The following is a 19641-nucleotide window of genomic DNA, read 5'->3' as shown; positions in this document are numbered from 1 at the left end:
GATGACTGTGGACAGCTTAAAAGATCCTTCTGCTCTCCTCATTCCTCCTTCCCTTGGGAGTTCCGCATGCAGAGTCCCATCCTGGCCGGTTATTCGCCCATTTATTTGTCCATTCGTTCACCCATTCATTCAAACGCTAGTGAGAGCTGCTTGCTAAATTCAGGAATTTTGCTGCCAGAATCAAACCCCTAGGAGCTTGAAACTGACCACAGGAGGAGTTTTTACACCGTGGAAATTTGGCAAATGCTACAGGTCATGGCCACTTTTTTTGGTCTCAAAAACAAACCTCTCCCCCCCCCCCGCCATTGCTTACTGGGGACTTACCATGTGTTGGATCTGTGTTAAGTACCAGGGGTAGGACAGTGAGCAAAGCGGCCTAGTCTCTGCCCGCAGGGAGCTGACAGCCTGGAACTGCACTGGCCAATATGGTAGCCATTAGCTGCTGGCCACGACTGTGACTATTTAAATTTAAATTAATTGAAATTAAATATAATAAAAAAATTATTTCCTCAGTCACACTAGCCATCTTTCAAGTGCTCAAGAGCCAATGTGATTCGTGGCTACCATATCGGACAGCACAGATATAATGCATTTCCGTTACTGCAGAAAGCTCTACTGGACGCTGCCCGGAGGCAGAAGGAAGAGGAACGGGTAAAGCAGATGGGTCTCATATCCAGACCCAACTAGACCTTCAAAATGACGGAACCACGTGCTCTAGACTGTGGCCTTTAAACTTTTTTGATTAAAATCCACAGAAATAGACACAATTTCTGTCTCTAAGTATATCTCAAGATTCTCAGGAAACTGTGTATCAGTGTTCACCCTCCACACCTGGGAGGCACTCTGATCTAGTTTATTCTATCCTATTTGATTCATTGTAACAATATATTCATATAAACAACATATATGCTGGTTAGTCAACTCCTCTGCTCGTGCCCCTCAGTTTGAAAAACACTGCGTTAGGGGCCGGCCTCGTGGCCAAGTGGTTAGGTTCGTGCGCTCAGCTTCGGCGGCCCAGGGTTTTGCCTGTTGGCATCCTGGGCGAGGACATGGCACTGCTTGTCAGGCCATGTTGAGGTGGCATGCCACATGCCACAACTAGAAAGACCCACAACTAAAAATACACAACTATGTACCGGGGAACTTTGGGGAGAAAAAGGAAAAATAAAATCTTAAAAAAAAAAGAAAAGAAAAATACTACTTTAGACATGAGTTGGGGGTGGGGCAGGGTGAGGGGGGCAGAGAAGAGAAGAGAGAAGCTGGTGAGGAAGGCTTCCTAGAAGAGATTGCAGTGGCTTTTGCAAGAAGAGGGAAAGGAACAGGGTAAGTCTGACAAAGGGAACCAACCTGGGGTGGAGCACATGGGTCACAAAGGGCTGAAACTCACTCGCCAAACCTGGGTGGCTTCAAAGCCTCTGCCTCCCTCTCCCCCGGCATCGGCTCCCCTTTCATCTGGCCTTGAGTGTAAATCATTAGCTGCAGCGGTGGACACAAAGCAGGACTCAAACACAGGCATGTGTGGGAAAGGCCTGGGGAGGCTCCACAGCGTAAATGAATCAGATTCCGAGGGGGTGGGTGATGGAGAAAGGTCAGCCAGTTTGGCCTGCTGCCTGGGGTGGGGTGGGGGAGAGGTCTGTGGGCAATGCAATGCTTAGAAGTTTACCCTCCCGCCCCCCCCCCCCCCCCTTTTTAAGCAGTTTACCCAAGTCCCTTCGGCTGCAGCACCAGCCCCTTTATCATGTTCTGATCAGGGCCTTCGGGAGAAACAGCCTCCCAAGACCCCAGGATCCCTGTAACTCTAGTTCCTTGAGATGTTCCTGTGCAGAGGACCGCTTTCCAGCTCATCCCCAGGCAGGTGCGGCCGAGGCCAGCAGTGCAGCGAGATCCCTACACAGTGCTTGGGACCCTTTCTATGCATGTTAGGGGAATGACAATCACTCACACATGAAATGTACGGAAGAGGGAGTTGCAGGTAACTCTAGTGGGCAGAGCTGGATTTGGAAGTTTAGAAGGAGGCAGATTTCAGCCTCCACGAGACGGAGCAATCATGTCCTAACTTGAGTGCCCAATGGGGACTGTGCTGTCGTCACACAGAGGCCAGATGTCAGGATGCCACAAAGAGGATTCCTACCCCTAGAGGCCAAATTGGAACCATGCATTCATTCATTCAACACGTATATATTGACCCCCTATCATGTGCACTGTGCTCGGTGCTGGCAATGCTGTTGAGGACTGAGCAGACAAAAATGCCTGTCCTGCTGGAGCTGATGTGGCTGGTGGGTGGGAGGAGCAGGAAGACAGGCTTGGGTGACCTGGAAGGCCTCCTGTAGTGTGAGGATCATAAAATGTGTGGAACTGTCTGGAACTTCTTCACTCATGAAAAAAAACAGGCCCAGAGGGTGGCTGGCTCAGGGTCAGGGAGGAGTGACAGGGCTGGAACAAGGATGCAGATTTTAGATCTTTCCAGCTTTTCTCACTCTGGTGGGTGACCCAGAGCAGGTGGGGCCAAAACGGCCCTCTCCTTACCTCCCTTCACCCAGGAGGGCTGGGAAAGGGGAGAGGCAGCTGACCACAGGGAGGGGAGTAGCTGGGGTGAGGGTGGGGTTGCGGTCTGTGCACCACTCTTCTCATTCCTGGTGGCCGGTGAGCATAACCAGATTGTGACAGGCCTTCCGAAGAGGGAAGGGGACAGGGGCAATTATGGAAGCTGGGAAGAGGACGCCGGAATTCTATAATCATATCAAGCCTAAATAGCACGCACTGTGGGCTAGACGGGGTCCTAAAAGCTTTACATATGTTAATTCATTGAATCCTCCCCACCGAGATGCATGTTTTTAGCCCTATTTTTGGAACAAGGAAACTAAGGCGCTGATAGTTCAGGAACCTGTCCACAGTCCCCGTGGTTTTGCACACTCTGCGTCTCAAGGGCGCCGGCCTTGGCCGCTCCCGGGTCCGGAGCCCGGCTTCTCCCCCGCTCCCCCTCAGCGGGCACCTGGCCCAGCCTCCTGCCCGGGCACCTGCCGCGCCCTCCTCAAATCTGACCACATCCGAGGCCGCATTCCTCGACAGGCGGGGCTGAGGGGCAAAGGGAACTGGAAGAACAAAACGAAGCTTTGTGTAGCGGTGGGATTCCCCTTAAAGCCACAGCCAGGACGGGAATGGAAGGGGTGCGGGCGGAAGCGAGAGAAGGCGCCCGCGCCTGGAAGCGCAGCGGGGTGGGCTCTGGCCGGGCGGGAAGCGGGACCGAAATCCCCCAAATTCTCCTTGAAGGACTCGCTCTGCTGCTGGGGCAGCTGCTCCCGGCCCCGCGCCGCCCGCCGTCTCGGCTCGTTGCCCGAGCAAACCGCGTGGGGAAGCCGCATCCCGCCCGCGCCCTCCTCTCTCCGTTGCGTCCTCATACCCTCGGGACAGGGCTGACCGCGGGCCCGGGAGAGCACGGCCGCCCCCTGCCCCGCGCGCCCCCGGGGAGCCGGCGGGTGGCGCCTGGGGGTCCCCAGCCCCGAGGGTTCAGGGCCCCCCGCACCTCCCGCCAGCGCCTCCCCAGCGCCCCCTGGCTGGAGGAGTCTCCTGGTGTCCAGGTTGTTCTGGGCCTCCTGAGAGAACCCAGGGCGAGTCCCGGGGCGCCTGCAGCCTCGCTCCAGTCTCCTAAGATAAGAAGGGGGAGCCCTTTCCTATAGTGATAGTCAAGGGGAACGATCTCGGGGATGAGCGTGTGCATGTTTCAGGTAAGAACTGAACATTAAAAAGCAACCTTTAATTATTTTCTGGAGGAAATGCAAAACATTTTACATACTCATTTTTAAAAAATTAAACTTTTTATTTTGCAGTCATGGTCGACTCACATGGAGTTGTAAGAAGTAATACAGAAAGGATCCCGCGCAACACTTACCCAGTTCCCCCCGCTGGTAACATCTTGCAAAACTACAGTACTATGTCACAGACAAGATAATGACATTGATAGTGTGAAGAAACCAAACGTTTCCATCCAAGGTGTCATCCTTGTGTGGCTACATCTACTTCCCTGTGGCCCCATCTCCTCCTTAACCCCCAGGCAATCACTAAGCAGGTGTCCATTTCTATAATTTTGTCATTTCAGGAATGTTAAAGAAATGGAATCATATGGTGTGTAACTTTTTGGGATCGGCTTTTCTCACTTAGCATAATTACCTGGAGATTAATCTAGGCTGTTACCTGGCAGGCCTGGTGGCATAGTGGTTAAGTTCTTGTGCTTTGCCTCAGTGGCGTGGTGTTTGTGGGTCCCCATCTGGGAACACCAGGCATGGAACTACACACTGCTTATCAAACCATGCTGTGGTGGCCTCCCACACACATAATAGAGGAAGATTGGCATAGATGTTAGCTCAGGGCCAATCTTCCTCACCAAAAAAAAAAAAAAAAAAAAAAAAAGGACGAAAAAAGAAATAATCTAGGTGATACTGACCCTGATATCAGTTTCCCCACATTAACTCCAGCATATATGATGTTAAAACCAAAACACTCTTGTCCTGTTTACTCCCTGGCTTCCTGGCTCCAGAATCCACTCTTATCCATGGAGACAGACACTGCCAAGGACAAGCACCTGGATTCATTATCTCCTCCCAGCAAAGAGATACAGGCTGGTGGGAAAGCTGCTGACTAGCAAGGTCACGGGCTCCCTCCTCTCTGCAAGTAGTCTCAAGGCCAAAGACAGGCTGATGGAAAAGCTCCGACCAGCAAGGCCATATGCTCCCCCTCCCCTACCTAAAACCCGAAATAAAAAACCTTCCTTTTAGCTTTTTGGGGAGTTTGGGATTTCAGCATTAGCTGCCCTCTCTCCTTGCTCAGTGCTGTGCAATAATAAAATTCCTACTTTCCTCCACTATCCCTGGTGTCAGAGGTTGGCTTGCTGTGCAACGGGTGAGTGAACTCACTTCAGGTTCGATATCATAGGCTGTTGCATGTATCAATAGTTCCTTCCTCTTTGTTGCTGAGTAGTATTGCCTGCATGTGTGTACCCCAGTTCAACCATTCACCTGTTGAAGGGCATCTAGATTCTTTCTAATTTTTAGCTATTAGGAATAAAGTTGCTTTTCCTGTACAGGTTCTTGTGTGAACACAAGTTTCTGTTTCCCTAGGATCACTGCCCAGGAGTGCAATTGCTGTCTTGTATGTTTAGATTTTTACATTCCCACCAGCAATGTATGAGTGAGCCAGTTTCTTCACACTCACTCCAGCATTTGGTGTTGTCTATTTTTCATTTTATCCATTCTAACAGATGTGTCGTGATATCTCATTGTGATTTTAATTTGCCTTTCCCTACTGGTTAGTGATGCTGAACATCTTTTCATGGGCTTACTTGCCATCTGTGTCTCTTCTTCAGGGAAATATCTCTTCATGTCTTTTGGCCGTTTTCTGATTGGATGGTTTGATTTTTATCATTGAGTTTCGGGAGTTCTTTATATATTCTAAATGCTAGTCTTTGTGGGACGCGTGGTTTGCAGATATTTTCTCCCAGTCTGTTGCTTGTCTTTTCACCCTCTAGCAGCTTCTTTCACATTTTTAATTTTGATGAAGGCCAACTTATCAATTTTTATGGCTCATGTTGTTGATGTCACGTCTAAGAACTCTGCCTGTCCCCTAGATTTTCTTCTACTTTTTTTCTTAAAGTGTTATAGTTTTTATGTTTTACACTTAAGTTTGTGATCAGTTTTGAGTTAATGTTTGTGTAAGGTGTGAGACTTAGGTCAAGATTGTTGTTGTTGTTATTTTTTTGTCTAAGGATGTCCAGTTGCCCAGCACCACTTGTTGAAAAGGCCGCATTTTCTGCATTGAGTTGCTTTGATGCCATTGTCGAAAATCAGCTGGGCGTATTTGTGTGGCTGTATTTCTGGGTTCTCTGAGGTGTTCCATTCATCTACGTGTCTATCCCTCCACCAATACCACACAGTCTGGATTACTGTACGCATATAATAAGTCTTCAAATCATGTAGACTGATTTTTCCCGCTTTTTCATAATCGTTTTAGCTATTCCAGTTCCTTTGCTTTTCCATGTAATTATAGAACAGTCTTGTCTATGTCTACAAAAAATATCCTGTGTGTCGTTGCTGTTATTGGTAATTTGCGTCTTCTCTCTTTTGAAACTTGTCAGTCTTGCTAGAGGTTTGTCAATTTAATTTGTTTTTTCAAAGAAATAGCTCTTTGTTTCATGGATTTTCTCTATTGTTTTTTCTGTTTTCAATCTCATTGGTTTCAGCTCTCTTTATTATTTCATTTCTTCTGCTGGCTTAGGATTTCTTTTGCTTTTCTTTTTCTAGGTTCTTGAGGTGGGAGCTGAGATGATTAATTGGATATTATTCCTCTTTTCTAATATAAGCATAAATTTCCCTCTCAACACTGCTTTGTCTGTATCCCACAACTTTTGGTATGTTGTATTTTAATTTTCATTCAGTCCAATATATATATAGTTTTTTTTTTGAGGAAGATTAGCCCCTGAGCCAACATCTGCCGCCAATCTTCCTCTTTTTTCTGAGGAAGACTAGCCCTGAGCTAACATCTGTGCCCATCTTCCTCTCCTTTATTTGTGGGATGCCTGCCACAGCATGGCTTGCCAAGCGGTGCACATGTCCGCACCCGGGATCTGAACTGGTGAACCCTGGGCCACTGAAGCAGAACATGTGAACTTAACCACTGCACCACCAGGCCGGCCCCAGTCTAATATATTTTTAAATTTCCTTTGCAACTGCTTCTTTGATCCATGGATTCCTTAGAAGAAGCGTGTTGTTTAGTTTTCAAGTGTTTGGAGATTTTCCTGTTATCTTTCTGTTGTTGATTTCCGGTTTGATTCTATTGTGGTCAGAGAATGCATTCTGTATGATTTAAATTCTTTTCAATTTTTTGAGGTTTGTTTTAGGGCCCAGGATGTGGTCTATCTTGGTATATGTTCAGTGGGCTCCTGAAAAGAATATGTATTCTGCTGTTGGTGGTGCAGAGTTTTATAAATGTCAGTTAGATGCTGTTGGTGGATGGTGTTTTGACTTCCTCCACGTCTTTGCTGGTTTTCTGTCTAGTTGTTCTATCAGTTGTTAAGAGAGGGGTGTTGAAATCTCCAGCTATAACTGTGGATTTGTCTATTTCTCCTTTCAGTTCCATCAGCTTTTTTACTTCATAGATTTTACAGCTCTTTTGTTTGGTGCATACATATTAAAATTGCTATGCCTTCTTGGTAGATTGACTATTTATCATTATGTAATTTCCTCTTTCCATCTGTGGCAATTTTCTTTGCTCTGAAGTCTACTTTATCTGATATTAATATTGTCACTTCTGCCTTCTCTTGATTGATGTTTCCATGACATATCTTTTTTTTTTTTCACCCTTTTACTTTCAACCTGCTTATATCATTGTATTTGAAGTGAGTTTCTTATAGACAGCATAGAGTTGGGTTGTGTTTTTTAATCCACTCTGCCCATATCTGTCTTTTAATTGGTGTATTTATACCATTTAATGTAATTATTGGTATGTTAGGGCTTAAATCTGTCCTTTTATCTTTTGTTCTTTATTTGTTCTCTCTGTTTTTCTGTCTTTTTCCTGCCTTCCTATGGGTTGCTGAACAGCAATTTTTAAAGAATTTTTTAGAATTCTGTTTTGATTAATTTTAATTTTTTCTTTTCTTTTTTTGGGGGGTAGAGGAAAGATTAGCCTTGAGCTAACTGCTGCCAATTGTCCTCTTTTTTCTGAGGAAGACTGGCCCTGAGTTCACATCCGTGCCCATCTTCCTCTAGTTTATATGTGGGACACCTACCACAGCATGGCTTGCCAAGTGGTGCCATGTCGGCACTCGGGATCCGAACCGGCAAATCCCGGGCTGCCAAAGGGGAACGTGCGCACTTAACCACTGTGCCACTGGGCCAGCCCCTGATTAATTTTAATTTTTAATTCAAATTTTTCTTTTTTGCTGAGGAAGATTCACCCTAAGCTAACATCCATTGCTGATTCTCCTCTTATTTTCCTTGAGGAAGATTAGCCCTAGCTAACATTTGTGCCAATCTTCCTCTATGTTTTTGTATGTGGGATGCCTCCACAGCATGGCTGGTGAGTGGAGTAGGTCCATGCTCAGGATCTGAACCCATGAACCTGGGCTGCGGAAGTGGAGCATGCAGAACTTTAACCACTTAGCCATGGGACCGGGCCCTTGATTAATTTTTCAGAATTCCATTTTGACTAATTGATAGTATTTTTGAGTGTATCTTTTGTATAGCTCTTTAAATGGTTACTCTAGGTATTACGTTACATATACACAACTTATCAGTCTACTGGCATCATCATTTTACCAGTTTGAGGGAGGTATGGAAACTTTACCTCTCTTTATGTCCCTTTGCCCTCCCCTCTCTAATACAATTGTCTTAACTTTTTTTCTACGTTCACCTAGAAACACATCAGACAGTGTTATAAATTTTGCTTCAAACATCAAACACAGTTTGGGAAACTCAAGGAAAGAAACTGTGTTGTATTTATCCGTATTTGTACTCTTTCTGTTGCTTTTTCTTCCTTCCTGATGTTCCCAGCTTCCTTGGACACAGAGCAATGAAAAACTCCTATGTTGCTGGTGGGAATATAAAATGGTACAGCTACTTTGGAAATCAGTTTGGCAAAATATTTTAAAAATTATTTTATTGGAGTCATATTGGCTTACAACATTGTAATTTCAGGTGTGCATCCCGCTATTTCAGTTTCTGTATAGACTGCACACGTTCACCACCAACAGTCCAGGTTTTGTCTGACACCATATGCATGTGTCCCTTTACCCCTTTCACCCTCCCCCAACCCCCTTCGCCTCTGGTAACCACCAATCTATTCTCCTTATCTATGTGTTTGTTTATCTTCCATATACGAGTGAAAGCAAACGGTGTTTGTCTTTCTCTGTCTGACTTATTTTGCTAAGCATAACACCCTCAAGGTCCATCCATGTTGTTGCAAATGGGACAATTTTGTCTTTTTTATGGCTGAGTAGTATTCCATTCTTTATAGAGACAACATCTTCTTTATCCATTCATCTGTTTGCAATTTTTTTTTTTTTAAGATTTTATTTTTTTATTTTTCCTTTTTCTCCCCAAAGCCCCCTGGTACATAGTTGTATATTCTTCGTTGTGGGTCCTTCTAGTTGTGGCATGTGGGACACTGCCTCAGCATGGTTTGATGAGCAGTGCCATGTCCGCGCCCAGGATTCGAACCAACGAAACACTGGGCCGCCTGCAGCGGAGCGCACGAACTTAACCACTCGGCCACGGGGCCAGCCCCCTGTTTGCAATTTTTAATAACGTTTAATGTATGTTTACCAGATGACCCAGCAACCTCACTCCTAGGTACTCAAGAGAAATGAAAACAACCCAAAAGAAATGAAATGAACAATGGAAACACAAAAATCCATATGCGAGTGTTTATAGCTGCTTTATTCATAAGTGCCCCCAACTGGAAACAATCCAAATGTTCTTCAACTCATGAATGGAAAAACAAATGGTGGTACATCCATACAGTGGAATATTAACCAGCACTAAAAAAGGAAGGAACTGCTGTTACGTGCAGCAACATGGATGAATCTCAAATGCATTATGCTATGCGAGAGAGACCAGCCTCAAAAGGCTACGTGTTGTAGGATTCCTTTTATATGACATTCTGGAAAAGGCAAAACTATGGAGACAGAGAACAGATCAGTGACTGCCAGGGGACAGGAGTGGGAGGAGGGTTTGACACCCAAGGGCCAGGGTGAGGGAGCTGTTCTGTATCTTGACTGTGGTGGTGGCTATATGACTCTCTCGTCAAGACTCATAAAGCTGTACGCCAAAAAGAGTGAATTTTACTATATACAAATTAAAAAATATATTTAAAAACTTTCTAATAGACACATTTATAAGAGAAAAATGAAAGATGACTTTAATAGACTGTCCACTTATTTTAGGACTAGAATTCTATCATCAGCTAGTTACTGCCAGAGATTCCTGTGTGTCTGACCATTCTGATTATTGCTCTAACCCTGTTGCCTTTTAAGGGACGATACCCACCTTGCGTCCCGTGGTCAGCTGCTGCCACTCGCCTCTGCCATGCTGGATCCCATCATTGCTATGAAAATCAGGAAGCCCGTTTCCTCAGCAGCCCTTCCATCTTCACCCCTGAGCTTGCAGAGAAAAGTCAGCACAGCACTTTGTAAGAATGCTGTGCTGCTTTTCCCGGTATATTTCTCAATGCCTCAGTGAAAGGGGTATCTCCTAGGCCCTCTTGGGGGAGTTATTCGAGGGTGATTGAGTGGATTGTACATGATAAATCCTCTCCAACATTCCTCTCTCCCGAAGTCTTTAGATTCCTTCCTCTGAATCATGAAATAGGATTTCTTGTACTGCAGCTTCATTTATCGTTCACCACTCTGGAGTCCAGGTTTTAGCCAATCAGCTAAGGAGAGAGATAAGATCATTCTCAGCAGCTGGAGCCAGCATGTTGAGTTTGGAATCTCTGAATCCATATAAACAAACCAATATAAATAAATTCAGCCCAATCTAAAATTCTTTCTTCCTCTCTGGTTTAGCATTCTTAGAATCCAACCCTACACATATCCCCCAAGTTTGTGTCCATATAAACTAGCAAAATCTTTGCAATTCTTTTGGCCTGTGAGTCTTCCCCTCCAGGGTGGGATTTTGTACTTGTCTCCCTAGTTCTGCGTCTGAGGCATCCATTGTACTGTAACTATCTCAGGGGAGGCCCCGACAGAGTCTCCGAGCAAGCCAGGACCAGCCCATCGTACAGGGGAGGAGGGGCTGCCGGCCAGCGGGAGGTAACGGGGTCTGGGCATTCAGCATTCTCGAACATATCCCAAATCCTCTTTGCCCATTCTTAGGATTCCTCCTCAGTGCCTTGCCTTTTGCATAAGGCCTGGTTGTGACTTCAACTGGTGATGTAATTCAACAACCTGCACGGTGGGCTTCAGCTCCATCGCCCCTGTGGCTGCAGGAGCTGAGAGATTCATTTAGGACGTCTTAGAAGCAACCTGGTTCTCTTGAGCCAAGAATTTAAAACTTGGAGCTTCCCATTTCCTTTCTTTAAGCTCCCCAGTGCAGCCAAAGCAGCCAGACCACCCTGGAGCCCGTGATTCCCTTTTGCCCACCATAGGGTCTATCTTAACAGCTGTGTGCCAAAGCCTTCCCTTCCATAGACCGGGCCTTCCAGGTAGTCCCAGGTGGTAAGTTGTTACTGGTTTTGCCATTACGTGTGGTAACTGGGGCCTCACTGCCTTCAAACGCAGTCAAGTCAGACAAGCGTTCCCAGATCCCCTCCTTGAAGATCTCCCACTTGACTCTCCTCGCAGGACACGTACACCACTCCAGCTGGTGGGGAATCAGAAGCTGACTGACCCCAGGGACTTACTCCTGCAGCTGTGACCCGAGGATAAGAAAGCCACTACTGCCCCTCCCAGCACAGCCGCCCCCCAGTACACACAAAACAAATGACTGGACAAATGCTCCAGAAAAACCCAACAGCCCCATGGCCTGTCTTGCTGGCTGAAACAGCCAAAGCAGCAGGAGAGGATCTCTGTGTCACTTCCGCCTTCCAACTATCCTTTAACTGCCCTAATTAGTGGAACATAATTCACATCCTAGCTGCCAGGGTGTCTGGGAAATGTACTTTTTAGCTTTAAGGCCTCTGAAGCAGAAAGGCATGAATTTGGAATGGGGCCGAGTGCCTGTCCGTTCCATCCACCGTCTTTGGACTTTGCAGCCAGACTGCCTAAGTTTGAATTCTGGCTTTGCCATTTATTTAGCTGTGTCACCTTGAGAAAGTTAGTTCACCTCTCTGGGCCTCAGTTTCTTCACCTATAAAATGAGGATTATAATACTACCCATCTCATTGAGTGACTGATAAGATTAAATGAATTAATATGTGTGAAGTGGTTAGCGCAGTGCCTGACACATGGACAGCGCTCAATAAATGTTGGTTATTATTATAATTGCCAGTGTTGTTATAATCCATTCAGGATGACACAGAGGTGAATGAAAGAGGGTGTGAGCTTTTGAGGAATTTATAGCTTCAACGGGGAGGTGACGTATAAATAGCCAAGGATGCTTTGGGCAAAAGGAGACAGAGGCAGTTGGAAAATGTGGTTCTGAAGCTCCAGGGACACCAGGCTGGAGATAAACATCAGCTATCAGTTGGGAGGTGACAGCAGAGTCAAGGAATAAAAATAAGATTGCCCAGAGAGAGGAAAGGATGAGGACAGCCGAGAGGTCTATGTCAGAGGGCCAGTCAAGGATGCAGGCGAGGCCGAGATGGCAGGACCAGGGGATACAGTGGCGTGGATGCCAAGAGCAGAAGGCTGCAGAGTTGAGTACCACAGGCTGAAAAGAGGAGCAGATGGGAGGCTATTGGCCCCAGCCCAGTGGACTTTGAGGGGCCTCAGGGTCAGGGTGCAGGAGGGGAGGCGAGAGAGCTTGGGGTGAGGTAGGCTGACAGTGCACCCTTTCCCAATCCTCTGTGGGCCCTGAGGGGACCCAAAGGCACACACAAGGGGAACCTAAATGTGAGGGGCAGAGGGATGCTGTTTACACTCCCCAGGCAGGTTCCCTCCTTCTGCTGCTGCCCGGATGTGCAAGGCCAACTCCCTCACCTCCTTCAGTTTTGACTCCAATGCCACCTTCTACCCAGACTGCCCGACTGAAAATTGCAACCTGCGCCTCCCCTCCTGGGCGGCTAAATAATTACCCCTGTCCTGGAAGATGTCCATGTCCTGATCACCAGAGGCTGTTACCTTATATGGCCAAGGGACTTTGCAGCCGTGATTAAGTTAAGGATCTTGAGATGGGGAGCTTATCCTGGATTATCGGGGTGGACCCAATGGCACCACAGAGAACCTTCTTTTTTAAAATGTTTTAATTGTAGTAACATTGGTTTATAACATTATATAAATTTCAGGTGTACATCATTATATATTTTGATTTCTGTGTAGCTTACATCATGTTCACCACCCAAAGACTAATGACAACCCATCACCACACACGTGTGCCTCACCACCCCTTTCGCCCTCCTCCCTCCCTACTTCCCCTCTGGTAACCACCAATCCAATCTCTGTTTCTATGTGTTTGTTTGTTGTTTTTATCTTCCACTTATGAATGAGATCATATGGTATTTGACTTCACAGAGAACCTTCCAAGAAGGAGACAGGAGGGTCGAGTCAGAGAAGGAGAAGTGATGATGGTGGAAGCGGAAGTCAGAGAAAGAAAGAGATTTGAAGATCTTATGTGGCTGGCTCTGAAGATAGCAGACGGGACCACGAGCCAAGGAATGCAGGTGGCCTCTAGAAGCTGGAAAAGGCAAGGAAGCTAATTCCCTCCTGGAGCTTCTGGAAGGCACATGGCCCTGCCAACAGGTTGATTTTAGGCTTTCTGACCTCCCAACTGTAAGATAACAAATGTGTGTTGTTTTCAGCCACTAGCTTTATGGTTATCTGTTACAGAAGTGATAGGAACCCACCACACCTCCCAACTCCTGATTCCTCATATCTTGCTCTGTGTTTCCTATATTACTTAGCTCTTCTCACAGACTACGTAATTTACCTACCCCACTCATCATTGTGGCCAGTCTCCATCTGCTAGAATGTAAGCCCCACAAGAGCAAGGATTATTTGTCTGTTTTGTTCACCCCTGTATCCCCAGCTCCTAGAACAGTTCTTGGCACATAGTAGGTGCTCAATAAATATTTGTTGAATGGCTGATTGAATGAATGGGTGGGACAGAAACGAAGATGGGTGCAACATTTCCTTCCCTGGAAGGCTGTAGGTTCTTCTACCATTATAAAAGTTAACAATTTTTTTGTGTGTTTGTATTAGTAACATATCATTCAGAAAGTACAAAGGATCCACAATGGAAAGTAAGTCTTATTTTTTCCCAACTGAAACACCATGGTTCCGTCAACACACGCTGGCAGGACTACTACTGCCACTTCACATTCTCCCCGAAGGGCAGAAAGGTGAGCCCTGAGAATTTGATGGTTTTATGCATTTAGATCAAACAGTTTTGAGATGGATTGGGTTATGAAACATAATGGTCCAAATGACGTTAGTGATGGGACAGTACAATTTGTGGACTGCCATTTGATTGCAGCAAAGAGGAAATAGTTCAGTTCTTTCAAGGGTTGGAAATCGTACCAAATGGGATAACGTTGATGATGCACTACAAGGGGAGGAGCACAGGGGAGGCCTTCGTGCAGTTTGCTTCAAAGGAGATGGCAGAAAATGCTCCGGGGAAATCAAGGAAAGAATAGGGCACAGGTATGTTCAGATCTTCAAAAGCATCAGGAGTGAAATCAAAGGATTTTATGATCCACCAAGAAGATTGCTGGGCCAGCGACCGGGACCATATGATAGACCAATAGGAGGAAGAGGGGGTTATTATGGAGCTGGGAGTGGAAGTATGTATGACAGAATGAGATCAAGAGGTGATGGGTATGATGGTGGTTATGGAGGTTTTGATGACTGTGGTGGCTATAATAATTATGGCTGTGGAGATGATGGCTTCGATGACAGAATGAGAGATGGAAGAGGTATGGGAGGACATGGCTATGGTGGAGCTGGTGATGCCAGTTCAGGTTTCCATGGTGGTCATTTTGTACATATGAGAGGATTGCCTTTTCGTGCAACTGAAAATGATGTTGCTAGTTTTTTCTCACCACTAAATCCAATATGAGTGCATGTTGGTATTGGAGCTGATGGCAGAGCAACAGGAGAAGCAGATGTAGAGTTTGTGACACATGAAGATGCAGTAGCTGCCATATGTAAAGATAAGAATAACATGCAACATCGATACATTGAACTCTTCTGGAATTCGACTCCTGGAGGTGGCTCTGGAATGGGAGGTTCTGGAATGGGAGGCTACGGCAGAGATGGAATAGATAATCAAGGAGGTTATGGCTCTGTTGGAAGAATGGGAACGGGGAACTGTTACAGTGGAGGCTATGGCACTCCTGATGGCTTGAGTGGTTATGGCCCCGGTGGTGGAGGCAATGGAGGTTGTATGGGTAAGGACGGCGTGGACGTGCTAGAGCATAACCACCAACATAAAGTCCTGACAACAGCATCTGGTCTGCTAGACTTTCTTACCAATTTAATTTCTTTTGTATTTTAAGAATTTTATAATGACCGAAGGAATGTGTTTTCAAAATATTATTTGGTGAAGCAGCAGATTGGGATGGGAAAATCGGTTTTCTGTAGGTTTTATTTGTTGCATACTTAGACTTAAAAATAAATTTTTATATTAAAAAAAAAGAAAGTCTCCTTCCCACCTTTGTTTTGTTTCCCCCTACACCAACTTCCCTCCTCAGGGGCATCATTAATTCCAATTTCTGGAGTCTTTCCAGAGACCTTTGCATGTACAAGGATATATATGTGAGAATACATATACATCTGTGTGTGTGTGCATGTGTATATATATGTATATATACACACAAATTGTTGTCCTTTTTTAAAAAAACAAACGGCAGTTACAATACATGCTATTCTGCACTTTCCATTACCACTTATTAATTTAGTATCTGGGCTGGATGGCACCTGGGCAGGGATGGGTGAAATATGGAACAGATGGCACTTGGGGGACAAAATGAGTCAGAGGCCTGCCCCGTTGGCCTGGGGCTTTTCCGGCAACGTCCTCTTTAAAGCAGGCCCCTCCGTGCCCTGTGTCAGGAGGGAAGGCCATGGTGCTGACCCCGGGTCCAGCTTGGTTCTGCCTCTCAATCTTGCCTGCCTATTGCAATCACCTAGACAGCCCCTTTAACATTTGCCCGGAAGCCTGGCCCCCTCCCCAGAACAACTGAATCAGAATCTCTGGAGCTGGTACTGTTTGTAAAACTCCCCTGGTGACTGGAATTGCAGCCAAGGCGGAGAGCCCCGGGGTTAGGTTACAATCCATGGAGGAAAGAGCTTGAGACTGGCCATCTGGAGGTGTGGTTTCCTCTAAGCTTCTGGCTCTGAGGCCTGGGCCAAGTCACATGATCTCTGAGAACCTCAGTACCTCTGTCTCTGAGCCAGAGCCAGTAATACCCACTGCCTGGCATACCTCACAGGATTGTGATGAGGATCAAATGCATAAGCGCCCTGGGAACGCGGAGACACTCTGATGGGAGGGAGAGTCGGTCACATCAGGTGCATTGTCTTGGGTTACTCCACTAGTTTGACTCAGCTGCAGGCACTGCTCAGGCTCCCCAGGGACTTTCTGCTTCGCCCTCAGGCAGGTCCGCCTCCCGTGACGTTTGCTGGAATCAGTCTATTCTCCCACATCTGGTGGCCGGGCCATATGTCTCTCCTTTCTAGGGGCCTGAGGAAAGCTGGACTCCTCCTGACTAAATTACGGGGATGGCCAGCCAGGGTGGTGCAGCCCTCTGAGGGCTCGATATCAGACCTCTGGGGCACCTGTGTGGTCTGAGAGAGCACGTTCAGTATTGCACTTACACATTTGGAAGATGATGGGGCACACGGGGCAACAAAACTACTCTGATTGCTTTCCAAAGTCAAATCTCAGAAAGTAAAGCCGGGGGGTGGGGGGTGAGGGGGGTTGAGGGGGGAGGGGCCCGGGGGGAGGTTGGGATGACAAAGTGGAGGTAGAAGAGAGACCGGGGAGGAAGAGAAGGGGCAGGGGACCATTACGTTTCTTCAGGGAGGTAGGTTTAAGACGGGTGAGCAACACCTCACCAGGGCACCTTGTTCTCAGGTAGTAGAACCCGAGAATCCAGACAGCTGGGCTGCCCGCCCACAGGAGCTCCGGGGAGCCTCTCATGTAACTCACGCTCAGACCTCGCTCGGCAGAGGGGCCCTGCTCTGTTCACTGCTCAACCTCTCCTGACCCGTCGTCCCTTCCCATCCCTTCCATCATCCTTCTCAGGGCTTCCCCACCACGCTCAAGGGCTGCCTGCCCTGGCACTGTCCTCTGGGCCCCCCAGGGACACAGGGCCTCAAACGGTGCTGTCTTTAGCTTTTCTCCACTAAGGAACTCCGTATTTTTAGAATTTGCAGAGTAAACACACTGTATTTTGTAGGGAACAATTGAGTTTTCCATTTTAGTCGAAGATTCCTTATCCTGGGATTATCATGCATCTCCTTTTCACTGTCCTGACTCTCCCCACTGTAGTCCTCCTTGCTTGCTCTATCCTGGCCTGTAACACTACCTATGAGCATGCTATCTTGTGTTTATTTATTTTTTTTGGTGAGGAAGATTGGTCCTGAGCTAACATCTGTGCCAATCTGCCTCTACTTTATATGTTGGATGCCGCCACAGCATGGCTTGATGAGTGGTGTGTGGTCCACACCTGGGATCTGAACCTGTGCATCCTGGGCCACCGAAGTGGAGCATGTGAACCTCACTGCTATGCCACCGGGCCATCACCTATCGTATTTATTATCTGTCTCCCATCACCAGAACACAGGCTCCATGAGGGCAGAGAGTTTGTCTGTTTTGTTCACTGAGGTATCCCCTAGTGCCTAGAAGAGTGGCTGGTACCTAGCAGTGCTCAGTGAGGATCTGGTGAAAGAACGACAAGAAATGCACATACTTTTGACCATTTGGCTGTGAGGTTCATGGGGCAGGGGCGATACCCACGATGTTTACCCCAAATGTACTCAATGCCCAGCACAGGGCCTGGGACAAAGTGGGTACTTCATAACCGTTTGTTAATGTGTAGCCCAGCATACCATTTCTAGGAAGTGATCCTATAGATAGGCACACACAGTGCATATTAAGTACAGATATTAAGTGCATACTAATTAACATTAATTGCAGAATTTTTGCAAAAACAAAACTACTGGAGACCAAGACACCCATCACTGGAAGGCTGGGGTTAAGGTCGTACTCCACACACTGGAGTGCCAGGCAGCTATGGAAAAGAAAGAGGATGTGTGACACACAGGAGATTAAATATAATGGCCCGTTCTCCACCAAACAGAACAGTTTTTTGTTGCTGAGACCTGAGAGAAAATTATTCTGAGGGTCCTTCTAACAAAAAAAATGATTCCAACATCTTTCCTATACAGATGTAATATGAAGTTTTATGAAAATGATATCATATTTTGTACGATGTCTCTCAAACTAGATGGTTGACAAGTAACTGAGGCAAGGGTCTAGAAAGACCTAGATACCATTTCTCAATTGGTCTGTTGACCATGATTGGACATTACACAGATCAAGGTTCTGATTTTTGGAAAGAATTTGAAGCATAGTAATTATTCTTTATTGCAGATTAAGAGCAGATTTATGTGATATGAATATTCAACTGGACAATGGGTAGGAAAAAAGTCATCTGAATTGTCACCAAAACGGGAGAGGCGACAATGCATTATTACTGCAGTTCTCTGCTTTTTTTCGCCCCAGTGTTGGACTAACAATTTCCTTTTGGTAAATGGAATATGCACATGGATTTCAAATGAAGGTAGAAGAGATTCCAAATTTACTCATCTGGGTTAAAAAAAAAGGAGGCAGGTGTACACATACTGATTCAGAAAAGTGTCCAAGATACATTGTGAAATGAAGAAAGCAGAGTTTAAGAAATCAAGGTGCAGAACAGTATGATCCTACATATACAAACTAAAATGAAATGTCTTTGTATATGTCTAGTTTAAGAAACTATTTACGGGGCCAGCCCAGTGGCCGAGTGGTTAAGTTTACATGCTCCGCGTTGGTGGCCCAGGGTTTCACCGGTTCAGGTCCTGGTTGTGGACATGACACCACTCATCAGGCCACGCTGAGGCCGCGTCCCACATGCCACAACTAGAAGGACCCACAACTAAAAATATACAAGTATGTACTGGGGAGACTTGGGAAAAAAAGAGAAAAATAAAATCTTAAAAAAAAAATAGAAACTATTTTACAATAGTAACCCCTAGGGAGAGAACTGGAAAATATTTGATTTTTTTTTTTTTTGAGGAAGATTAGCCCTGAGCTAACTGCTGCCAATCCTCCTCTTTTTGCTGAGAAAGACTGGCCCTGAGCTAACATCTGTGCCCATCTTCCTCTACTTTATATGTGGGATGCCTGCCACAGCCTGGCGTGCCAAGTGGGGCCATGTCCGCGCACCTGGGATCTGAACCAGCGAACCCCAGGCCGCTGAAGCGGAACGTGTGCATTTAACCGCTGTGCCTCTGGGCCGGCCTTCTTTATTTATTCTTCTTTATTGCTTTCTTTCCTTTAGGATTTTGTTAATGTTACTTTTATACTTTCTTTAATTTAAAAAGATAAAAATTATTATTCCAATCAAAGCATATAATTCGTTTTAGACATCCATTGTTTTCACTACTAGATGACACCTGCCAATGAGCAGCACAGAACCGTGACATTTCAGTCAGCTCTAAGGTGCTCCTTGCTACCGAAGTGAATGCTTACTTAGGAGCACTGCTTACCTCGATGGGAATCACTGGTGTGGACTGTTCCTTCACCCGCGGTGATCGCCTCTACTCCCATTCCAGCCAGACCTCTAGCACTCTAAAATCACATCCCGGTGGAGTGAGAGAGCAGGTCCCACAGGACCGCAGGTCTGGGGGCTTGGATGGGGGAGGGGCTGGGGGAGCAGCTGCAGGTGGGAAGCCCTAGGCAGTGGGTCAAGGATGCAGATCGGCAGGGATGGGGAAGGCCAGCTGTGTGCTCTGGT

The 19641-nt window shown here is 46.4% G+C and overlaps 1 pseudogene; it reads left to right on the top strand.

Moving 5' to 3' along the window:
* The first annotated feature begins 14020 nt into the window (after nt 1-14020).
* LOC103563680 (heterogeneous nuclear ribonucleoprotein H3 pseudogene) lies at nt 14021-15253 on the top strand (annotated as a pseudogene).
* The last annotated feature ends 4388 nt before the right edge of the window (nt 15254-19641 follow it).

The sequence above is a fragment of the Equus przewalskii genome, chromosome 5 (assembly GCF_037783145.1).
Source record: "Equus przewalskii isolate Varuska chromosome 5, EquPr2, whole genome shotgun sequence".
NCBI classification, from domain to species: domain Eukaryota; kingdom Metazoa; phylum Chordata; class Mammalia; order Perissodactyla; family Equidae; genus Equus; species Equus przewalskii.
Note: the sequence above shows the minus strand (reverse complement) of the source record. Positions and strands in the feature narration are given on the sequence as shown.